The 22,064-nt window shown below is 41.5% G+C and overlaps 1 protein-coding gene across 2 annotated transcripts in view; it reads left to right on the plus strand.

The window, feature by feature from the left end:
* The window catches only part of DPP6 (dipeptidyl peptidase like 6), a 566,729-nt gene that overhangs the window by 481,178 nt on the left and 63,487 nt on the right, over positions 1–22,064 (plus strand). The window lies entirely within an intron of this gene.

Genomic DNA, 22,064 nt, shown 5'->3' on the forward strand with positions numbered 1-22,064 from the left:
TAATGGCACCTGCAATCACTCATGGACGTGCCAGTTTTCAAATCACAGGAAAGGACAGAAATGGGGAGGGAAAGGGGCTCTATCTTAAAGGAGAAAGCGAGGAAACAATTTTACTTGATTAGCTGTTTTCCACAGAACTAGGTGGGCCTTGGAAGCTGCCCACATCTTGCCACCTAAAAAAATTTCTAAAAGCAGACCCCGGTAATTGGCTTCTTTCCTGTGAAAATGGGCCTGACAGGGGGGTGGAGGGTCATCTTTGGAGCTCTGTTCTCTTTGATCCTTTCAGCTGGAAAATGGCCATTTTGGTGTGTGTGAGCAGCTGCTTGAAAAGTGATCTCAGCTGCTTGTTAGCTTGGGAGAGGATCCTCACCACTCCCAGTTCTTTTGGGCATTGTTGTAGGCTTTTAAAGTAATATATCAGAATAAAAAGTTTAAAAAAACCACACACATGTATATGTATATGTATATGTATATGTATATGTATATCTGTATCTCTATATCTATATCTATATCTATCTATACTATCTATATCTGTACCTATATATCTATATCTATATATCTATGTCTGTATCTAGATGTATAACAGGTCCTTATCATGCATCCCTCTCTCTGCTGCTGACTAATGCTGCTGCCAGCAGTTCCTTCTCACAGGCATCCTGGCTTTTGGACCTGGCAGTGTCTCTTTCCTGTGACACAGCTTCCCTCTAAAGTCACCTTTCTCCTACAGGTCCCAGCGTAATCCCAAGGTTTTCTTACTTCTACAGAGAGAAAGTTTCCAGATACATCTGTGAACTGTGTCCTGTTGGCTGCTCCTAGTTCTCTTGAGGCTTAATGGAACAGAATAGGTTACAAAATGCCATTAACAGTTAGTTGGTGAAAAAATAGGTATCGCTACTTAAATTGGTCTGTATCACAGCTAGACCAGGGTCCTTAGACCCAGAAATGAGGAAATTAAAATGAATGAGTTGTTTGCCCCTCCTAAAGATGCTGATCCCATAAATCAGTGTACAAACTCATCAAACACATCAGTGGAAAAATCAGATACAGGTTTATTATCTTTTACATTTAAATACATACTTCTACTGCAATACAGCATATTTGCAAGTGTCCTCCTTGTGCAGTGAAAGCGCTTTGTAACCAGAGAAGTGGCTAAGAAGTATCAAAATGCTAGTTTTCCTTCACACTTTGTAACCAGAGAAGTGGCTAAGTATCAAAATGCTAGTTTTCCTTCACTTTATTAATTTTCTTGTGAAGTTGTGGGCAGGCTGTTTGACTCTGGAGGTCAAATGTGCCTACTCCTACCACCCATATTTGTCTGATAAACATCATTTAGTACATCAGGTCTCCTTGCAGAGTCTCACACACAGCACCACACTGAGAGGAGTTTGTCAAGCCCATGAACCCCAGCACATCAGCAAGCCCAGGATGACACTTGTTTTGCTGACACCTATTTTTATTCAATTACAGGATTGCTCAGGCAATTTCTTGGCTGACATTGACTTTCAGGTTTGCCCTCTATAATGAATTTGCTTGTTAACTTTATGTTAATGTGCTCTGGTAAGAAAAGAATGTGTGATCGAGTGCAGTCTGCTTATGCCAAGCCAGGTTCTGTAACCTGTGAGGCATGAGGCACATTAGGACCATTGGACCTGTTGTTCACTGGGGTTATGTTTGAAAGAAATTAGGATTTGGAAATGTCACTTTGTGTCCTAATACAGTTTATATTGAACTAAATAATTCTCTTTTTTCACAAGCAAGGTGTAGAAGGTCCCACAGGAAAACCCGATTTAAACATTCCCAACTAATGGGAACCCAAAATCAAATCCAGAGCTGAGCTGTGTGAGCTGAGCTCCTTCTCTTGTCATCACTTGTGCAATCCTCATGGAGGTAAACCTGGGACTGGTGTCAGGACTGAGAACTTGTGCTTGAACCAGATGTGGGGCCAAGGTGTCATTGAGTCTGCAGTGCTCAGACATCAGCTGTCTACGTGCATGGATGGATGGAGCAGGATCCAGAAGAAGCTGGATATTCCATGGGGATAAATGGATAAGGACAACTGAGAAATAAGAGACACCTCCCCAGTGGGCTCCAAGAGAATCCAGTTGTGCTTGCCAGTGAGCTTTAACCTAGGATACTCTGCCAACACACTGTCACCTTTGTTTTTCCAAAGCCTTGCCTTTTCTTGGATGCCACCTCTTCTTTGGGATAAACTTGAACCACATTTTAAATCCAAACTTACCTGAATGGAAATACTTGAAAACTTGGCAAAGACTGAACTGTGCCACCTCAAGACTACTTTTACTCTTCCCCCATTCCTGGTGTGGTTTGCAGCCGTGCCTTCCCCAGCTCCCAGCCGAGCTGGGTGGGATGCTCAGGCCCGTGTTTGTTTGCACTGCTGCCATCTCAGCGAGCTACCAGGATGAGCGCTGAGCATATGCAGAACTCTCCCTCCATCTGTGCAGCCAGCTCCAGCAGGCAGTCTGCAGAGGAGCTGTGAGAATCAGGATCAGGGAGAGTTCAGCACACTCCTCTTCCCTTCCATGCTCTTTTTGTTGCTGAAGTTCTGTGACCCCTGGCAGTGACAGCAGAGCCTCCCTGCAGCACCCACTGGGTTTCTGTGACAGCTCACAACCTGCTTCTCACTTTCCCTGAGTGCAGCATGGAAAAAAACTCAAAGTGTTTTCTATTTGGGGAGGATGATTTTTAATGACTTTTAACGACTTTCATCTACATAGCAAGAGCACCCTGACAGCAATTCCCCCTCCCCTTTGTGAGAGCTGTTTGCACAGTGAGCTCTGCAGATGGCAACCCAGCAGTGCCACCCTTTGGGGTGGCTCCTGGCACTTCACATGCATGGCAGACCTCGGGGGGACACTTTTCTTCACAATGTCATCGCTCCTGTCACGACAGAATAGATGCGCCGCACTATTAATCACAGGTTTTTCCTGAGTCCACAAGCACAGCAGATCTAGAGTACATTTGACAGGCTTTTTGCCCTGGAAAAATGCAGAAGTTCATTGCAATTCAAGTTAAGCTCTGCTTTTGTAAATCTGCCAAAGGAGAAAAAATTTCTTCGAGGTATTTATGCTGATCTGTAGACTTTTGATAATATAGTGAAAAACATTTCAAATCAATCAGAGCTTAATCTACTTAGTGCATTTAGCTGGAAGGTTATAGATTGATACATAGATTACTGTAACATGAAAGCATAGATTAAGCATGGGGTTTATTACTAAAATAAGCACTGACAATGTTTTCATAGTCTGACTTAACATTTTCAGAGCTGTGCCTGATAAATGCTTGTACTAAAATAGAGTGATATCCTATAAAACAGAGTTTAAAGTTCTGCCACTGAAATCAGCTACACATTTAAATGCATAGCAGCAGCAAAGAGTGGTTTTTATTTCAGTTTGCTGTATGATCATTGTTGGTTTGAGAATATGTTTTAGCAATGATAAGTCTTACAGATAATTTTAAAGCAAGTGCTGGTGTAGCAAAGAGAGCTTCCAAAGCAACAAGATAAGAGTATTTATATGTTCTGTATATGAGGAGTAATAGCTTAAAAATAACATGCATTTAAAAAGTGAATTGCAGGTAAAATTAATTTCATTTATATGCTTTTTTTAGAGCACTCTTCCACAGAAGTTAATTCTGTCATGGTGTAATTAAAGTGGCTTAATTTGCTACCAAGCACTTGGAAAGGCTGTTGAGCTGTTGTGAGGAGGGGTGGCAGCAGGGCACTCAGATAGAGGTCACCTCCATGATTCTGTTAAGTGACAAAAGAAGGTTGAGATGTCCCTGTGCTGCAGTTTGGAAATTTGTTGATTTTGGGATTATGTGATGCTGAATCCTGGGGAATGGGGCAGGAGGACTTCCCTCCCTACTGGCATGTTGCTGCTAGACCAGGAGCAGCCCAGAAGGGTTAATCAGGGTCCCTGGAGCAGGACAGGGACCTCCTCTGGGCTGCAGTGCTCAGAAGTCCTGGTGTGATCTCCTTGAGCAAGTCACAGATAAAGCTGGATAACTTCTGGTGTTATGCTCTGAGTGCATGCTTGGAAATCAAGGATGTGACACAGTGGAGAGTGCTTCTGTCACTGCTGGGAGGGGAAGGAAGGATTTTCACCTATAGATGGTCCTTTGGCATGCATGGAGTGTGACATGAGGAGTTTGCTGCATGTGTCCTCAGATATTAGAGTAGAAAGTAGGAAAACAAAGGAACAGTTTTGTAGCTTGTTCTGTGGGACACACCTGTGGCTCTTAGGGACTTTGGAAGGAATAGCATGTGAGTTAAAAAATAAGAAGTGAGTTAAAAAAGAATTGCATGTGAGTTACTCCCGTATCTCATGTCACTGTCAGAGGATCACAGGATCAGAGGATCAGAGGATGACTCTAAATTTGGACGTCTCTAAATCGCAAAATCATCTCAAATTGAGAATCCCCATTCCAGACTTTGTCCTGACACCATGGCTGGGATGTCTCCTCTGGACACCTCTTCATCCTCAGACATCAAGAGGGAGCCACTCCTGGCAGCCAAGCCCCAGCCCCAGCTCCCACAACACACATTTAAATCTTTTGAGTAGTATGAGCTTTACACAGTCATCCTCTAAAGCTGATACTCTGCTTTGTTGAGCTACCACACAGTGGTGTTGCTGTGTTTCCTTTTTTGGCTAGGAACCAGGAGGAGGAGGGGGAAAAAGCCTATTTTTCAGAGATTACTCCCATGCCTTATTAATCTTCATTTTGTCTGCGTGATCACCAGCAGATCCTCCTGTGTGACTTCGCAGTGACACCTGGTGGGAGAGGCCAGGATGTCATCGGCATTAAGGCAATGAAACTGCAGAATTTTTTTGCTGCAAGATCTAGGAAAGGCTCCCAATTTCCCCTCACATACATTTCCCTGAAACTCTCTCTCAGCTTATGGGAACTACACATCCAAAGCCGCTGGCTGATTCATGCTAATAGTGCTTCTGTTCTTTTGTACACTTTATAAAGAGAGGAAAGAGAACACAGTAATAAAGAAAAATCTTTTCCATAATTTAATCAGCAGCTCACAAAAAAACATCAGAGGGTAAATTTAGAACATGTATGACTGGTCTCGGAAGTGCAGCGCCTGGCAGGAGCTGCCAAATCAAATATCAGTTATTTTGACCAGTATCTTTTATGCCTATAGCATTTCTAGCAAGTGAAGTAGACATATTTCTTACATTTAGAAATATTAATTCTGAGACTCTGGAAGTGGTCTTAGTACTGGGAAAGCAGTCAGTAAGTCTGCTGAAGCAGTGCCTCACCTAATTCATCTGTGTGCTCAATTTTTCATTGTATAACATGAGAATGCTGAGCTTCTGCTAGGAAGCAGGAACTCTGATGATCAAATTATGCCTGAATGTGAAAAGGGACATTCATAATTGGCCTGAAAGCAAGTATGTCCTAAAGTTCCTGTTTAGTGCCACCAGAGAAGGAGATGACATATCCTCGTATTTCACAGGCAGGGCTAACCTTTCCCAGTAATTAGAAGCTCCAAAACCTGCTTGGGGAGAATGACATGAAGAATTAGACTGACTCATCACTGCATTTTTTAAGATAGTCTGGATAAATAAATCTCCTGCCATACTAAAGTCGCTTCTGCAGACAGTGAAAGAAACCAGCCTTAATGGGACTACAAATTATTCTATTTTGACAAGATATGTAAGAATCATTGGGACAGAGAATCTAGATTTTACTTTAAGAACTTTCATATTTTCAGCCACAAAGAAAATATCCCATGGACATGGGTAAATTTGCAGTTCTACACAGCTGCGGTGGGGTAAAGGGAATTTGGAAATCATAAGGAACTGGGAAATGACACCAGATAGTGCCAGAAATGCAAGTCAAAAATCCATTAGTTTGCTCTCAAGTACATGCTGGCATTTTTGAGGGGTTTTGGGGGAATCTGCATGAAATTTGTTCCCTCATTTGTGTGCTTGCTCAGGCGAGGTAGCAGAAGCAGAGAGGTGCTTTGGTGGCATTGTCCCCATAGTAAAATAGGAAGTTTTCCTGTGTTTTGCATTTGGACATCATTGAGTGTTGCCCATTGAGTTCATGCAGCTGCTGTGCAGCACTTGGAGCCATCCAAGTCTCAGTTAGCCATTATTTAGCTCATTAAGGTGACTAGATTTCTGTGAACTCTTATGTGCACTCTGATTTATACCAAATGTGCATAAAAACTGCCCAGTTTAGTTGCATTCAAAGGATGAAGAGCAGCTCTTGACCTCAGCCATTTGTTTGAAGTGGATATTTCTACCACTAAAAGTGGATATTTCTACCACCAAATTCAATTGCAAGGAAAATAAACTAGATGCAACATTATTTTGCCTTATGCATGTTCAAGCAGAGGGAACGAGAGTCTTAAATTTCACCAGATGATGTCATGAAAGGTTCTGTAGAAGTTCCATCACCTCCTGGCTTTGGTAGAGGTTCCCCTGTCCCAAGGAAGCTCCCACTGCAGATTGCATCACCAGGACAAGGCTTCTGGCCCTTCTCAGCTGGCAAAGGTCAGGGAAAAATTGAACCATTTACAGTGCACATTGTGAATGCCTGCCTGGAAACCAACAAGCTCCTGAAAACTTAAAAATATGCTGTTACCTGGACTTTAAAATGTGCTTTAAAATGTGCTGTTACCTGGACTGGCTTCAAAATCCGGCACCGCACTGTGAGAAACCCTGCCAGCTCTGGCCCAGTCCTTAACCTTCCCTCTCTGCAGAAGGTTGTTTGGAAGGAGGATGCCAGCCAAAACCAACACCTGTCATCCTCTAATTTCTGGATCAGCATCATTCAGGCTTCAGGATGGCTTTTGGAAGGAAAGGAGAACATTATTTACAGTGGTCAGTGATCTCCTTGGGGCAGTGGAAGGAAGCCAGCTGTTCATCCTGATGTCGCAGCACAGCCAGCAGCTGCCAGTGCTTTCAGAGGTGTTCAGTGAGTGAAGTTGTTCTTGTTTGCCCTGAAGCCCTGGTAGGTATCACAAAAAATATGTGTTGTATCACTGGAGTCAAATATTTCCAAAAAAAAAAGTGAATTATGAGTTGTATAACAGAGCTATTGTGATTTTCTGCTTGCACACAAGTTCTGTTTCTCTGCACCAATTTTATTACAGTGGCCTTGGGTTAAATTGCCTATTGGAGAGCTGTGTCCTCATTTTCTGACTATGCTGGTATTTTTAATAACTAATTAGTAGACCAGCACTTTGGATCTTGCAGAACAGATTTTGACCTATGCCACACTAAGTTGAAGTCTGGAATAAATCCATGGAGATAATTGTAATGCCTTGGATCTGCACCAGGATGCTGAATGAGAGGGTCTTGCTGTAATATTCATGCTTTATGTCCACTTTCAGGGTTTCAGAGGAAATATCTTAAAACACTATTATTCCCAGAAAATAAAAAGTGGCATGTTAGAGACTATATTCAAATCCAGTCAAATTTAAAAGCCATGTTTTTCCTCTGTGGAATAATTTCTGTGGTTTGATAGTATAAAACATAAAAAATGTGTTTAAGTGATCAGTTTCACTGCATGTAAAACAAAAATGCATCATTTCTATGTTGGTAGAATTGATCTGGAGGGCTGTGACACATGGAGGAGTCTTCCAGGCTGTAGAATGTTGTAAGAGATTAAAAGAATTTAATTAAATTGTACAAAAGTGATGTACGGTATTATAGGGTGGAAATACAGCTGTTAGGGCATGTTTCCTAGGGATACTGCAGGGATCTATGTCCTGGGGGATTTTTAAGAGTGAATTAAACAGATTTTTGTCATGGGTTGTTGAGATAAACATCAATCCTATTTCAGTGCAAGGAGGGGATTAAGACTTCTTTGGGCTTTTTCTGGAACTGCAATTTTATGATCTTGTGTATAGTTTTGAGGTCTTTTTCTCATATCTTTGCAGTTAGACATTTTGGCTCTGGGATTACAAAGAATGCCTGTTTTTATATACAACAGGGTAAATACACATAAACTGCTTGTACATAATGGTTGTAGGGGATTGAGCTCTTTATCATGATAAATTTATATGTGCCTCATTATTTCCCTGAGGAAAATTGGTAATTTTCTTCTTCTGAGGGTGTTTGTGAACTTTTATTTGAAAACATGTTAAGAAAGAAAGAAAGAAAGAAAGAAAGAAAGAAAGAAAGAAAGAAAGAAAGAAAGAAAGGAAAGAAAGGAAAGAAAGGAAAGAAAGGAAGAAAGGAAGAAAGAAAGAAAGAAAGCTTAATGTTTTTAAAGTGCTACAATCAAGAAATTATTACAGAAAGAACAAAGAAATTGAAAGATAGTCATAGAAATTTTATGTTAGTGTGTAATTCCATCAGTTTGAGTTAAAAAGTAATTTCCTGTAGGTTTTTTTCTTGATACAGCCTTGCTTGTGGAAGTTAAGGCCAGTGCAAAAGCTACAGGCTGTTTAAATAACTTTCCTATTTGTCTTACTGTTCCCTGGCCTGAATAAAAAGTATCTGCCTTAAGAAATAAAAAATAGCAAAAATGAATGTCCAAAAAAAGCAAAAATTCTGTCCAAATTAGAATGAGAAAAAGCTAAATGAAAAGGATGAAAATTCTGCTGTGATTTCTGATTCTCACTAGAGAGCTGGCCTGTCCCTTGTTGTATAATAGCAGGGAGATCTAAAGAACATCCAAAATTATGACACAAGTCATTTTATAATGTGTGTACATCGGCTTCTCTAATTTAAAGGGAAATAAAAAGACAAAGAACCAAAGTGAAATACAGTTAGAAATGCACAACTCCAAATCCTAATGCCATCTGAAAGCAATCTGAGGTCAGAGTGGGTCTGGGGCTGGAAGAGCAGAAGAGTAATGATGTGAAATGTAAAGGGTGCACCACTGCTAAGGGCTGGCTGGGCACCTGGGAGGCCCCTACCAAGCTCAAGTCCATGTTTTCCTCCAGCAGAGATTAAATCTTTGTGTATGAAATAAGCAAGAGATCAAGTCTTTGTATGTGAAAAACACCCTTCCATATTCCTGTCTGTGCTGCCTGTGCTTGGCCCTGTGGGAGGCACAAATATGCTCACATCCTGCTGCTGGGAATGCAAGACCTTTTTCCAGCAGTGTTCCCAGCTCTCCACAGGACCTCAGTCCTTGAAGACAAGAGGGATGTGGGTGATACAGTGCAGGGAATTCCTCAGCTTGTGCCAAAGAAGCCCAGTGGTGACTGCAGTGTTGGCACCAGCCAGGCCATGGAGCTCACTCTGGCTGGGTTCTGCTCTGTGTCAGGAGAGCTGAAGGGCTAAAGTTGATCTTTAAGGTTATCAATTGACACTCCAGCAGTTCCTGAGAGATAAAACATCCAGGGATTGTTTTGCCCTCAACACTCAATTAGTTTACATTGCTATAAGTAACAACCATATGGTGCAGCTTCTGCACCAGCTGCTCTCCAGTCTTCAAGTACAGGTCTAAGGGGAAACTGTGCCACAGAGTGAGCAGCAATTATAAAACTGGGGGGAAATGGCAGGTTTTAAAGATGACCCTAAAGCTTTTGGATGGGTTAAGTAGTAAAATATAAGTGGGCAGGGATGCATTGGCTGCTGTGTGCCAGGCTGGGACTCCAGGTGCCTGCAAACACCACACACAGGTGCACAGCAGCCAGGGTGGGACAGCAGGGACCAACTCCAGAGGGATGGCAGGAACCTTCAGTACTCTCCTGGGATGAGGACTGCAGAGACCAAGCAAAGCAGTGACATGTAGGAGGTGTTTTCCTTCAAGTCCATGGCAAACTGCACCAGGCACTGCTCAGACCTGCACCTTTCTCTGGCTCCCTGCAGCTCTTGCCCACATCCACCAGCATTTCTCAGAGTCTGGAGATGGGGGATACATAGTGAGCCACGTTTCATGGCCCACCAAGGCAGAGCCAGACCCGGCAGGGGGGAAAAGACCAAAATAAATCCATGCTGAGATGTCTGGTCAGCTCCACAGCCTCCAGCAAATACAGCCCCAACCAGTTCTGTGTTGCCCAGCCTCTGTGCCTGCTTTCCTCCCTTTCCATTTAAAACAGTTTCTTACTTTGAGAACCATCTCCACAGCACAGCTGGGCCTTGTAGAGCTGAATTTGCTGCCATTCTTCCCAGTTCTTTTCTTCTAAAGGGATTGTGGTCATTCCTGTGTTTGCCTGTGTCATTCTGGTGCTGAATGAACTTTCCCTCAGCCAGTTTGCATGCCAGAAAATCGTGATTAGAATATCTTATTTTATTTTTATTATTTTACTTTATTTTTAATGACTAAAAAGCTGCTGTGCCATATTCTCCAGCCCTAAGAAGTTTTAAGACCATGAAAGTCCTTGCATGTCACTCTGTGCTGGAAAAATTTATTCTATTGCTTTGAATCGCATCAAACAGCACAGGAACACAAAATGCTGCTAAGATCTAAATACTGTGTTTTATTTATAGTTATTCAAAATACTTCTTCTTAACAAGTTCCTTAACTGTGGATTTAGAAGGGAAGTCTTTTCACTTTTAAAGTTTTTTTCAGATTTTAATGAGTGGAAGTATCATATAGTACCAAAGCAAACTATTAAGTGCTCTGTGTTTTTATTCATTAAATTTCCTGTGATGTACTGAGGTGTCCTAGATGGTTTTGCACCTGTACTGGCTATGTGGATATAAGCTACACCAAGAAATTATTTACTCTCCATCTCACCTGGTACTGGTTATACAGCAGAGGATGACCTCTGCAAATACTCTGTTGGGCACATTATCTGAATTTCAAACTCTTAGCTGAGAAATATTTCCCAGAAATATTTGCCAGAAATTTAGATGTAAAATTCACAATTACAATCTCATTCAGTATGTATAGATTCATATATTAGATCCAGACCAGAATTGTACAGTTAAGCAGAAGCTGATGTCACTAACAAATGTGTATATTCCTTAAAGTTCTCTCAGTTTTGCTTCAAGATTTTTTGAATGTTTTCACTGACTTATATAGTGTTGTGTTCTTGGCTATCATTGATTAAACCTTAAATCTGTGGTGCCTGGTCTGTGAACCAGAGAATAGAACCTTTCTTCTGAGACCTGGTATAGTCATATATTATATTTATATATAAGAAGTATCCACACTTTTCAAAAGTGCAGACAGAAATGTTTACATTACAGTTTAGATGTAGACTTTTGATTTTAAAATTAGTAGCAAAGAGATCTTGTTTTTTCATTTTCTCAAGATCACAGTCATTTAAAATGAAGACTACAAGACTACTTTGTGTGATTTTAAAAGCATGTTTTCTCATGGATCACATTTTCTTCTGCACCTGTAATTCCTTTCCAGGCTGAATATTTTACTGGTTTTTTGTTGTTGTCATTCTTTTGTACATATTCCTAATTTTTCTTTTTTGTGTTTCATGCATTCTTTTTAAGCTGTTTTTAAATAATTTGAGACTGTTCTCAATTCCAATGAAGCAACAAAAGCAACATAGTCTAAAGAGAACTCCTATCTTGAAAGCAAAGGGTTAATGCTGAAGGGCACATGAATGCTTGTTGGCAAGTTTCAGAGTGGTCCTCAAAACTTCATTAGAGATCAGAAAAACATGCAATATTGCATTAACTGGAAGAAAAACTCTTCTATTAGAGGGTTAATGTCCTTAGAAATGTTGCAGAGTTTATTTGAAAAACAAACCCAACAAGCCTGTATTAAATTTACTGAGGAAATGGAAAGCAGAAACTCAGAAGTCTGTAATTGCCACCTACAAATATGATAATTAGAGTGAATAAGAAGTAATGAAGGAGGAAATCAGAGACAACTCACCTCCTGAGCAGGAAGGTGGAGGTTACATTGCCACCATGTGGTAAAACTGTGGAGAGCTGGAGCAGCTCCTCTCTCCATCAGGATTCGAGAGGAGAGCTGCAAACAGCCAGAAATCTGCATGATTTGCTGGAAAAAAAATATAGTATGCAAATGGCATCCTGATTGGAAAGAAGCAATGTGAGATTAAATCCTCTTTTGCTTTTGATTAGCCTGTGCAGTTGGGTTTTTGGTGGTGTGTTTGTGGGGGTTTTGACTTGAATTTTAATACAAAATGCTGTTACATAAAATATTCAGTGGAAAAGTGAGCAGAGTGCAGAAAAGGATAGAAAAAGAAAGTTCTCTTTTAAAAATGATGTCATTTATAAGCTTTTTGAGTACAAAAATCCATCATTCTGTTGCACGTCTTCTTGAAATCATCCCTAACGTTTCTGCATGAATTTTTATTTTTTCAAATTTTACTGATAAATCTGGGATACTTCCCAGTTCTATAATATTTAGAAACATGAGCCTTAATGTTTCACAAAGTACTTTTTAGAACAGATTATTTGGAAATGTAATTTTTTTATGGAAGTTCCGCCTACAGCAGGATTTGGGATTCACAAAAATGCGTCACCTTGCTCTCCCCCCACCCCTCAACTCCAGCTCCTAATTCCTCGTGGCATGACAACTGCTTGCTGCAGAAATTATTAGGATTCAAGAGCATGATTTCACAGCCTGAGTCGGATGAGCTTTTCGCAATCCCCTTTTTGATCAGATTAGTGCTGACCCCTGAGCTGACCCTCAGCCAAGGGGAGCTGGGTCCTGCCAAGGCAGGGATTGCTGCTGATCCCTCCAGACAGCTCTGTCCTGCTGCAAGCCCTGCTTCTTGCCTTTTCTGCAGCCTGAACCTTCCCCTGGTCTGTGCACAGCACCCCTTGGGTTCATAAAGGCCTTGATTTGATGCTAAATACAGTGGCTGCCTCTGTATTTAAGAGCAGCTCCCCCCCTCAGCACTCCCACACTTGTGGCTAAAGTGCAAGAAAAAGATGAAATGACCATCACAGCTGATGCTCAGATGTAGCTCTTGGTACAAGTCTAATTATGACCTCCACTGAGGCAATTATTCTGCCTTGATCTTAATGCCTTTTGCAAGCATCAATTAATAAAACTTCACATAATGTCCTGGTAGAACAGGAATTATTACCATCTTTTTAGAAACAGGCAAACTGAGGCACAATTATTGACCTGGTTTTAGATGAGATGAGAGAAATTAGGACACAAAACTGAAGGCACAGTTTCACCTTAGTCCCTAGAACCCAAGTAAGGTGCAGAGTGTTGTGTGAAAACCCAGATGTGGCTGTTTTCAGCACATCTCTGGGCTCACCTGCAGCACAGACCCCTTCAGCTGTGCTCACAGGACGGGAGGGATGCACAGCTGCAGAGATGTGCCACTCTGCAGGAAGGCTGGGCTAGTTCCTAGTGATTTCCACAGGAATAAGAACCTTTCCAACCCACAGGGCACCCTGTGAGTAGAAGGCAAATGCCTGTTTTTAAAGCTGCCCCAGCGTCTGTCAGACTGTTCTGCATCCTTAAGGGACTAATGGACTCTTACCTGCCTTTCAAATCCCAGAAAAAAGGAGCAAATCACTTCCCTTTTTACACAAATGACTCATAAGCATTTGCCTCCTACATTAGTTTTGCTTTTGCTCAAAGTTGAGTCATTGTCTTGTATTTGATTTAACAACAATAGCAGGAGAAAAAAAAATGGCCATCAGTAGCTACTGCATAAGAGTAGATCAAAAGCAATTCCTTAAAGGAGGCTTTCATGATTGCTAGATTAAACATTTGAGAAACTGGTAAGAAATAGAGCTGAAGAAAAACAGCTCCTAAAACCAAAGCATTATGTTTTCATGCTATTGTGCTTTTAAAATTGAAGGCAGCAGTCTGAAAACAGGCATCAAAATAAATCTTACTTGAAGGGAATTATCTGGAGATCATTGTATTTATTGCATTTGTTTTGATTTTCCAGCCTTTGCCTCAGACTGTAGCCATGGACATGACTTAAAAGATTCAATACCTCATTTAAAAAATTAAGCTTCACTTGGTTATTGAACTGACCCATCCTAACCCTTAAATTGTCATGCATTTTGGAGTATCACCAGCAGGCTGGAAATGGTGAGAATAGGATAGGAGGCAAGAACTGTGTGCCCAGCAGCTGATGGGTTTGAAATGCAATAGCTGAGGCTGTGCTGCCCCTTGGAGGCACAGCACAAAGTTGCATAAATCCATGAGGAGGGAAAGGATTAGTTATGGCGCTTTGGTGTGATCTTGTTTTTTAACTCTGCCTCCTCTCTACTCTTGTACCCCAACGCCCAAAGGGCTGCATGTCTGAAGGCACTCCTTGCCCACATTGTGTGTGTGATGATCCACTGCATAAATCATTTTCCAGCTAAATGTTGGTCCTTTAGAATCCTTTTGTGCTCCTCATTCCTTTTCCCATATCTGCTACAGCTGTGGATATCTCAGCAATTATGGAGGGTGAGCACTGTTGGGAAGGGGAGGTCAGCAGGTATAGGGAGTTGATGTGGTTATTGTCTGGCTCTGTGGGGCAGGGAGTAGATTTGGGAATTTCCTTCCTTGAGAGTTTCCCCATTTCAGCAGAGGCAGTGGAGCTGTGAATATGGCTTGTGAGCACTGCTGGTAAAACCAGACCCTGAGCCATGGTGGGAGAAGTTGTCACCCTGCTTGTATGGCCCCAGTGCCAACACGCTGAGACAAAGCAGCAGCTCCCTTCTGCACACCCAGGATCCCTTTAAAACTCTCTCTGGGGAATGACCCAGCTAAAATATTATGTTGTTTGAGAAACAGCAACACAAGGCTGCTTATGGGACACCTCCTGTTTAAGAGCTTGCCTGTGAATTTTGGACATCTGATTTTGACCTTGCAACTGAGAGTAATTTGAACTGGAGGTTGAGCTGGCAAGTAGTGAGCCAGGAAAGCTGGGCATGCATCAGGAATATTTCAGTGCTTTTTTGAGATTTTAAATTACTCAAGACAGAATAATAAACCCCAAAAGGAGAAATGGTAGCTTTAGAAATAGTAACTTTTAGTGGAGTTGCTCTGGCTACGTTAGCAGAGAGCCTGCAGCTCCAGGTAGAGGTGGGAATAGCATGAGAGAAGTGCAGTCCTCAAAACAACTGAGCTGCCATTTGGAAGGGTTGTAATGCAGGATCTCCCAATTACTGAGATCAAAGTGTGTCCTTAATGAGGAGATCTCACAGCACAGCCCTGCAGAACGGCACTGCAGCTGACGGGAGGTGCAGGAAGAGTGGAGAAGCCAAGAGGTGTGTTTTCCTTCATCCTGGCAGAGCTTCTTCCCCTGGAAGAGGGAAAAGGCAGCAATATGATGGATCTAGCCGCGTTGCTTGGAGCCCAGGCCTGTCCCTGACTGAGCAAATTAGGTTTAAACCTACTCCCAGAACCTTCCAGAACCAGAACCTTCTGTTCCCTCCCACAACTGGTGTTGACCTGCATGAATTACTTGCTTGGACTTCATAGAAATTGCAAATGCAAATCCACTGAGTACAGTAAACACCAGACCACAAAGAGTTTGACTTTGGTTCCAGCAAAATAACTTTCCTAGGACATCCAGAGATGGTTCCTGACTTGCCCTGTCCCGTGTTTGACCTGATCTTTTCCTGTATGATAAAACACACATTTGACAGCACAGCTGAGAGAGGGTTTAGAGGGGAAACAGCCCTTTGCCTTCTACCCAACAGCTAAATTGTGCCTAAAGATGGAGTGACATCTCCAGTCTGATTTAACTTCTTTTCAAAATTTTAGTTTAACTTATTGGAAAGACTGTGTACTTTGCTGACCACTTGAAAAAGGAAAGAAAGCATAAAATCATTGCTTGGCTGCACAGTTTTCCTAAGTAAATGTCTGTTTTTAATTTCAAGAAAAAAAAAAACCAATGAACCATGAGTGCATTCACAGAAATTAAAGATGTGAGTTTAGCTTCATCAAACAACTGAGTCCTTAGTGGACAAAGCTGATAGTTACATTCCTTTATATATTTGATAATGAAATTACAAAAGAAGAACTGGATCCTTAGTAAATATGTATTACTATTTATACCAGTTATGAATTTGGACTTAAAACCACATTAAACCATCTGTCAGAGTACAAGAGGCACAGAAAGATAATTTACAGGCAATTAGTCAGCCAGGTGCTTGTGTTTGTAGCAGTGTATCATGGTCACATTTTCAGTCTGGGAACATAAATCAGCAAAAGGGAAACCAGATATCCTGTTAGCATTCCTTTAAATTCTTCACACTAAATAAAAATGATAATGACAAAAATCTGTGCAATCATGGTGTAACCATGCTTTGAGTATTTTCATAACCTGGTGGAGCCCTGCGAAGCCTGATGAAGATGAAACCTTCCACCCAACATGCCAACAACATAATTGGGATTTATAGCTGCAGGCTGGAGCACACAGTCTTTAGGGACTGGAGGGCATGACAGAGAAATATCACTTGGAAACAGCCTGAGGAGCAAGTCCCAGCCTCCCTCCCTGACAAACACCCCCACACAGGAGGGTTTGTGCCTGCAGGAGCTGGGCTGAGCACCCACCTCAGGCACTGCCCGTGGCATCAGCAGGAGGGTGCTCAGCCAGCCCAGAGCTGCTGGGCTCTCCAGGAGGAAAGTTACCAAGAAAAGATGAAAGACAGCCAAGGAAGTCTTAGAAAGAAAGGAAAATATATGTATTAAAATTGGCACCTCTGAGTGGAACCCACATCCAAATGTTCCAGGAATAACCTGACTTTGAAAACTGGGTTTTGGTGGTAAGTAATAAATGGCAAAGAGTACAAATCACCATTTCTGGCCCTACTCAGCAAGGACAACAACACTTTCTTTGCGATTTCATGATGTTTGCCATCAGAACATTTTTTCAAAACCTACATTTCATAGTCTGTTATTGTGAAAGTTCTCACCAGCTCGTCCTGTGGTCTGGCTGTGCCAAGTGCTCAACAAACACCCCACAAAACCAGAGCTGGTCCCCAGACCACTGCAGGGAATAGTGAGATATTGCTCAGCCATAGCCTCAACACAGCAGCACTGCTAATGTCATGGATGTTGAGGTAAAAATATACTGGTGGGAAAGGAGCTGCTATAATCAGTCTTTTTTAAATGGCTGTGCTTTGGGTTTTTTTGTTTGGCTTGTTTTTGTTTTTTATGTGGGAATTATCCTCAGTACTAAAGAGGAAGTTTTTTAAGGGTAGAGCAGGCTACAGTGACCTTGGAAATTAAGATTATGCCACGTTAGGTATTGTGATCTGTTGGGTAGATAAAAATGGAGCCATCTCCATCCTGCCAATAAGTGCAACAGATAAAGAGGGGAAAGGAGGGTATTTCTTTCCAAAGCCACCCTTAATCAGCAAAAAACAGCAGACAAAATTATCTCTGGTAGATGGGGATTTGTGCAGTGTGGGTTACATTTATTATCTGGCAGGTTATAAGCTGTATTTTAATTTCCGGTATTTTCCTGCTACATCTGAAGGAACAATACAAGCTGGATCCACTGCATGGCATTTATAAGCCTGTGCATGTCATTTATATGGTAATGGGGGAGTTCACCCTCATCCCCAGTGATTTCTGCAAAATTCTGCATGCTGGTTCTCAGCATATTTAGCTTTCTCCAGCATAAATTAAAATGCACATTCATGATCTTTGAACAAAGCGGGCAGGGATAATTGGTAATTTGAGCCTGTTCTGTACAATGCAATTCAAAGTAATACTTATAATTTGCAGTTAATTAATCAGGGCTTCTTTTTTTCCTTAAAATTCTTAATTGCCTTTCTATGATATTGATTTTTAATAAGTTTTACTCCTACCAGTTTTAGTTCCAATTACACAGGCAATTTCTTGTCACTGTTACTGCATGGCCCTGTGTGTGTTTATATGTACATTTCCATATATTTTGGGATATTTTTTACAGAATTTTTTTATGCTGGCTTTTGGATAGAGTTTTTGTTGGCTGAAATTAAAAAGTTGAAAATAATGGAATCAATGTACAACCAAGAGAAATTAGGAACAACAGGGAATAGAAGAATCAATACAATGAAATTCTTAAAGAATTTTAAATAATTGGAATTCCATTGCCACATTTAAATACCTGGAATTCCATGTCAAACTGATTTGGAATTTAATTCACTATCCAATTAAAACTCTTTGTAGAAGACTCTAATTGTTGTAGCTTTAAAGTAAAAACAGTGATCATTAGAGATACAAACTTTGGGCTCTCTGAGGAAATTCAGATGGTCATAAATTCAAAAATAATAATATTAGTGAATATAGATGTACATGGGGGTGGTGCCTGTGATGGGAAATATGCCATGAGCACCCCATCCCTGACCAAGCCCAGCTCTGTCCTGCCTGACCTTGAGTGACCAGAGGTGAGGCATCCACCACCTCTCTGGGCAGCAACCTGTGCCAGAGCTTCACCACACTCATTGTAAAAACTTGTTTCATATATCTACCCTTCTTCAGTTTAAAATCATCACCCCTTTTCCTATCACAGCTGGTTATCTAAAAAGTTTGTCCCCATCTTTCTTAAAGGCTTCCTCCTGGTTGGTGCCCCTGCCCCAGGGGCACAGCTTTCCTCTTATTTTGTCAGTAGAATTAGGATTACTGCACTGGAGTCTATAGATCAAAAATATTGATAAAAGAATGTATTTCCTGGTAGCAGGGACAAAAGAGATTTTGATGCAAGGACATTATCCTGCAGGGATGTTTGTCTTTATTCTTACCTGGGTCCAGAGTGGATGACCTTCAAAACACACACCAAGGAAAGAGCACAATTGTGCTCAACATGCAAGTGCCACAACTCTGATAAACACAGTCATCAAACCCCACTGATCCATCAGTGGCATAACCTGATTACATACCATTACCTTCATTAATAATAAATGTTCCTCTTATTTGATAAGAACATTTTTTTTATCTGAAATATTGCTGTAAGCTAATTTGAATTCTGTTTTTATCCAGCTCTCTTTTTTTATTATTCCTTGGTGATTCTATTGGTCTCAGTAGTTCTTCTGATTATTCAGTCCTGTAAAATCAGATTCACTCTCTGAGTCATTATTGAGCTAAACCTCTCAGTTAGCCAGGTCCTGAGTCACTGTTCAAGTTGAAACCTCTGGGAATATTGCCATAACAGGGCAATATATACCCTGAGTGGTTTTTTAATGGCTGTTCAATGACTTCAGCTGTTTAAACTGGGTAAGGAATTAGGAGCTAGACTAAATTCAGTCAATGTGCTCCAGTTCCCATTTCATAAAGCAGGGCTGTATTTTGCAATATTAACTGACATTTATTAGCACTCAGACTAGGTGACTAGCAGGTGCTGCTCAGGGTGAATAAATCATGCAAGCAATTCACATGAAAGACAGCTTGTGCAAGTGCTGATAAAAATCCATGGGGTTGAAGAATCAAGTTCTTTAATAGCAATGTCAGGCTGTTCAGTCTTCTTATCTCTCATATTTCTTTATGAAACATTAAAAGAGATTGCTTTTGGGCACTTGTGTTCTTGAACTATTGCAATCGTCTAATGAATTTTTGATTCCGAGGGTTTTGTGATTACTAACTTTCTTGATACCTCTGCAGCTATTGAAATGGATCCCCTGTGTCAAGACTGGCTGTCCATCTTCCTCCTATCATAAACCCCACAGATTCGTTAGACAGAACCTGTAACTTTTAATTTAAAGGAAAGGTGAAGTTGAAGCTGCTTGAGCACATCTGAATAGAGAAATATTCAGCATATAATGACAGCTCTGATTTGTTTCTCTGCATTGCATAGATAAACAAATTGTATTTCCAGCCATAGCAACCTGTTCAGTGGCACCAGAGGGGTAAAGAAGAAAAGGATTTGTCTGTAAGGAACCCTGCTTCATTTGGCCCATGTGAATTCTCTCTGCTCTGAAGTTACAACAGGACCTTGCAGTGAGCATTCACTCTCACATCAGTGACCTGCACTGCAAATTGCTCCAAAGACTTCTGCCAGGAAATGTTTCTACAGCCTTTTCTAACAGGCTTTCATGGAGAGCTGACAACAGGCTGTGGGTTTAAGTTTTGTGCCAGGTGATGGAAAAACACATTCTTATCATACATTAGTGGCAGACAGGAGTTTTCCACTGCAGATGGGCTTCCTAGATGCATTTGCTCTTTGGAGTGAGTGCAGGAAACAGGAATAGCTGAGGGTAGGATGGCTAATATTTCTGTTTTCATAATTCAAACCCCATTTTCATTATTACATCTTGAGCATCCTGACAGATCACAGCCCTGCTGGAATCTGCACGTCAGTCTTGTCACCGTGGTCCAAAGGTTGTCACTGACACTGAGAATGACTCACACAAGCAAAGGACACTTACTAATTGTTAGGAGCAGTTGTGAGCATTAATCATTAATGCTTTTGAAAATTAAGGATTCCTAAGGATGGGGTACAGGTGACAAAAACCCAGAAGCACAGAGAAAGAAACTTCTAAAAAGAGGAGAGGGAGAATGTGGAGGCAACTCAACATTTTTCTGGTATGTTTAGTTGAAAGAGGACAGCTTTTATTAAAAATCAGGCCCCAAAATACTGATGTGTCAACAGGATGGTATGGCTTTGTGTATGACACCTGGTAACCCTGCCTGCCTGCTGTGATGGCTCTGGAGAGGTGCAAAACCTCCTCAGGAGCTGCTCATTGCTCCTGATGGGCACCAGGATCCATGTGAAACCTGGAGGACAGCTCCTCTCCATGGCTTTTTGCTCCTCAAGTGGGATTTGCAGAGCTGGGGTCACTCAGTGTGTCACAATGTAAAGGTGGCCTGGAGGAGACACTCTGACTATTTTCAAATAGCTGAATGCTTCTCTTATTTATAAGAATCCACCTGTATGTCTCAGATGACATCTCATACTTGTGTTCGGTGGTGGATTTGGGCTTTTTTCCAACAAATGCATTTGCATGATTGAGGGAGATTTTAAACATTCATGATTTTTTAGTTATTACAGTCTGAGCTTGGCCTCCTGTGCATATTCTGTAGGGGCTGTAGAGGTGTACCTGAAGATAGGATCAGGCAGGTGTTCAATAAATCCAACTTTTGAAGCCCCCAAGCAAATCAAACAGCTGCAAGAAGCTCTGGCAGCTACTTGCCAATAACCTTATAAACAACATTCCTCATGCCCTGACTCATATGGCAAGCACAGAATCCTTTAGTGTTGGAAACACAACAAATTAGAAGAATCAATGGGTCAGGGGAAAAAATAAACAGAAACAAAACAACAAAAAAAAACAAACAAGCAAACCACATTAAAATAACAGTATTGAAATAGGGTGAATTTAATAGCCTCAGAAAATCTCTTCTGTCTGTCAGGAGCTTGGTCCCATGCTAACATGATCTCATCCTGCTTCTTGGGGATGGGTGTCGTAAAGATTATTCTAGAGTAACATTGGTGGTTACTGCTGGTAGTTGGGAGTGTGGATGAGGAGGCCAGGTTGGAGTGGTCAGGATTTGGCCAGGCTGCCTGGCAGATTTGCCTCTGATGTGCCCACTCTGGCTTTGCTGGACACTGTTTGCTCTTCATTCCTGTGTGTTCCCTCAGGGATCCTGGCCAGGTACCAGCGAGCATCCCACCGTGACTTGTCTGCCTCCAGAGCATTGCAGCTTGTGGTGTTGTCACCCAGAGCCATCTCTGTAGCCATGATATTTTCTGAAAAATCCTTTCCTTAGGATTTTTCCTCCTGAGAAGCTGAGAGGCCTCAGGAACAAAATGTAAACAATGGTTATCTGCTGCTGTGGAATGCAACAGGTGCATCTGTGATTGGTCTCATGTGGTTGTTTCTAATTAATGGCCAATCACAGTCAGCTGGCTCAGACTCTCTGTCCAAGCCACAAGCCTTTGTTATCATTCCTTCTTTTCTATTCTTAGCTAGCCTTCTGATGAAATCCTTTCTTCTATTCTTTTAGTATAGTTTTAATATTATATATATCATAAAATAATAAATCAAGCCTTCTGAAACATGGAGTCAGATCCTTGACTCTTCCCTCATCCTCGGACCCCTGTGAACACGGTCACCCACCTCCCTCTCACAGCTGGTGGACCACAGCCCATTTGTGTCCACATTGAGTGGGGTTTGTCTGTTTGCCTCTCGGAGTCTCTGTGGTCAGGATGACCCCAAGATGTGTTAGAGTCTCTTTTCCCAGCCCAGCAGCTGAAGAAAGAGTCGGGATTCTTCTGTTCTGGTTCTCAAGGTTGTTTATTT

The sequence above is a fragment of the Geospiza fortis genome, unplaced genomic scaffold, assembly GCF_000277835.1.
Source record: "Geospiza fortis unplaced genomic scaffold, GeoFor_1.0 scaffold73, whole genome shotgun sequence".
NCBI lineage: Eukaryota > Metazoa > Chordata > Aves > Passeriformes > Thraupidae > Geospiza > Geospiza fortis.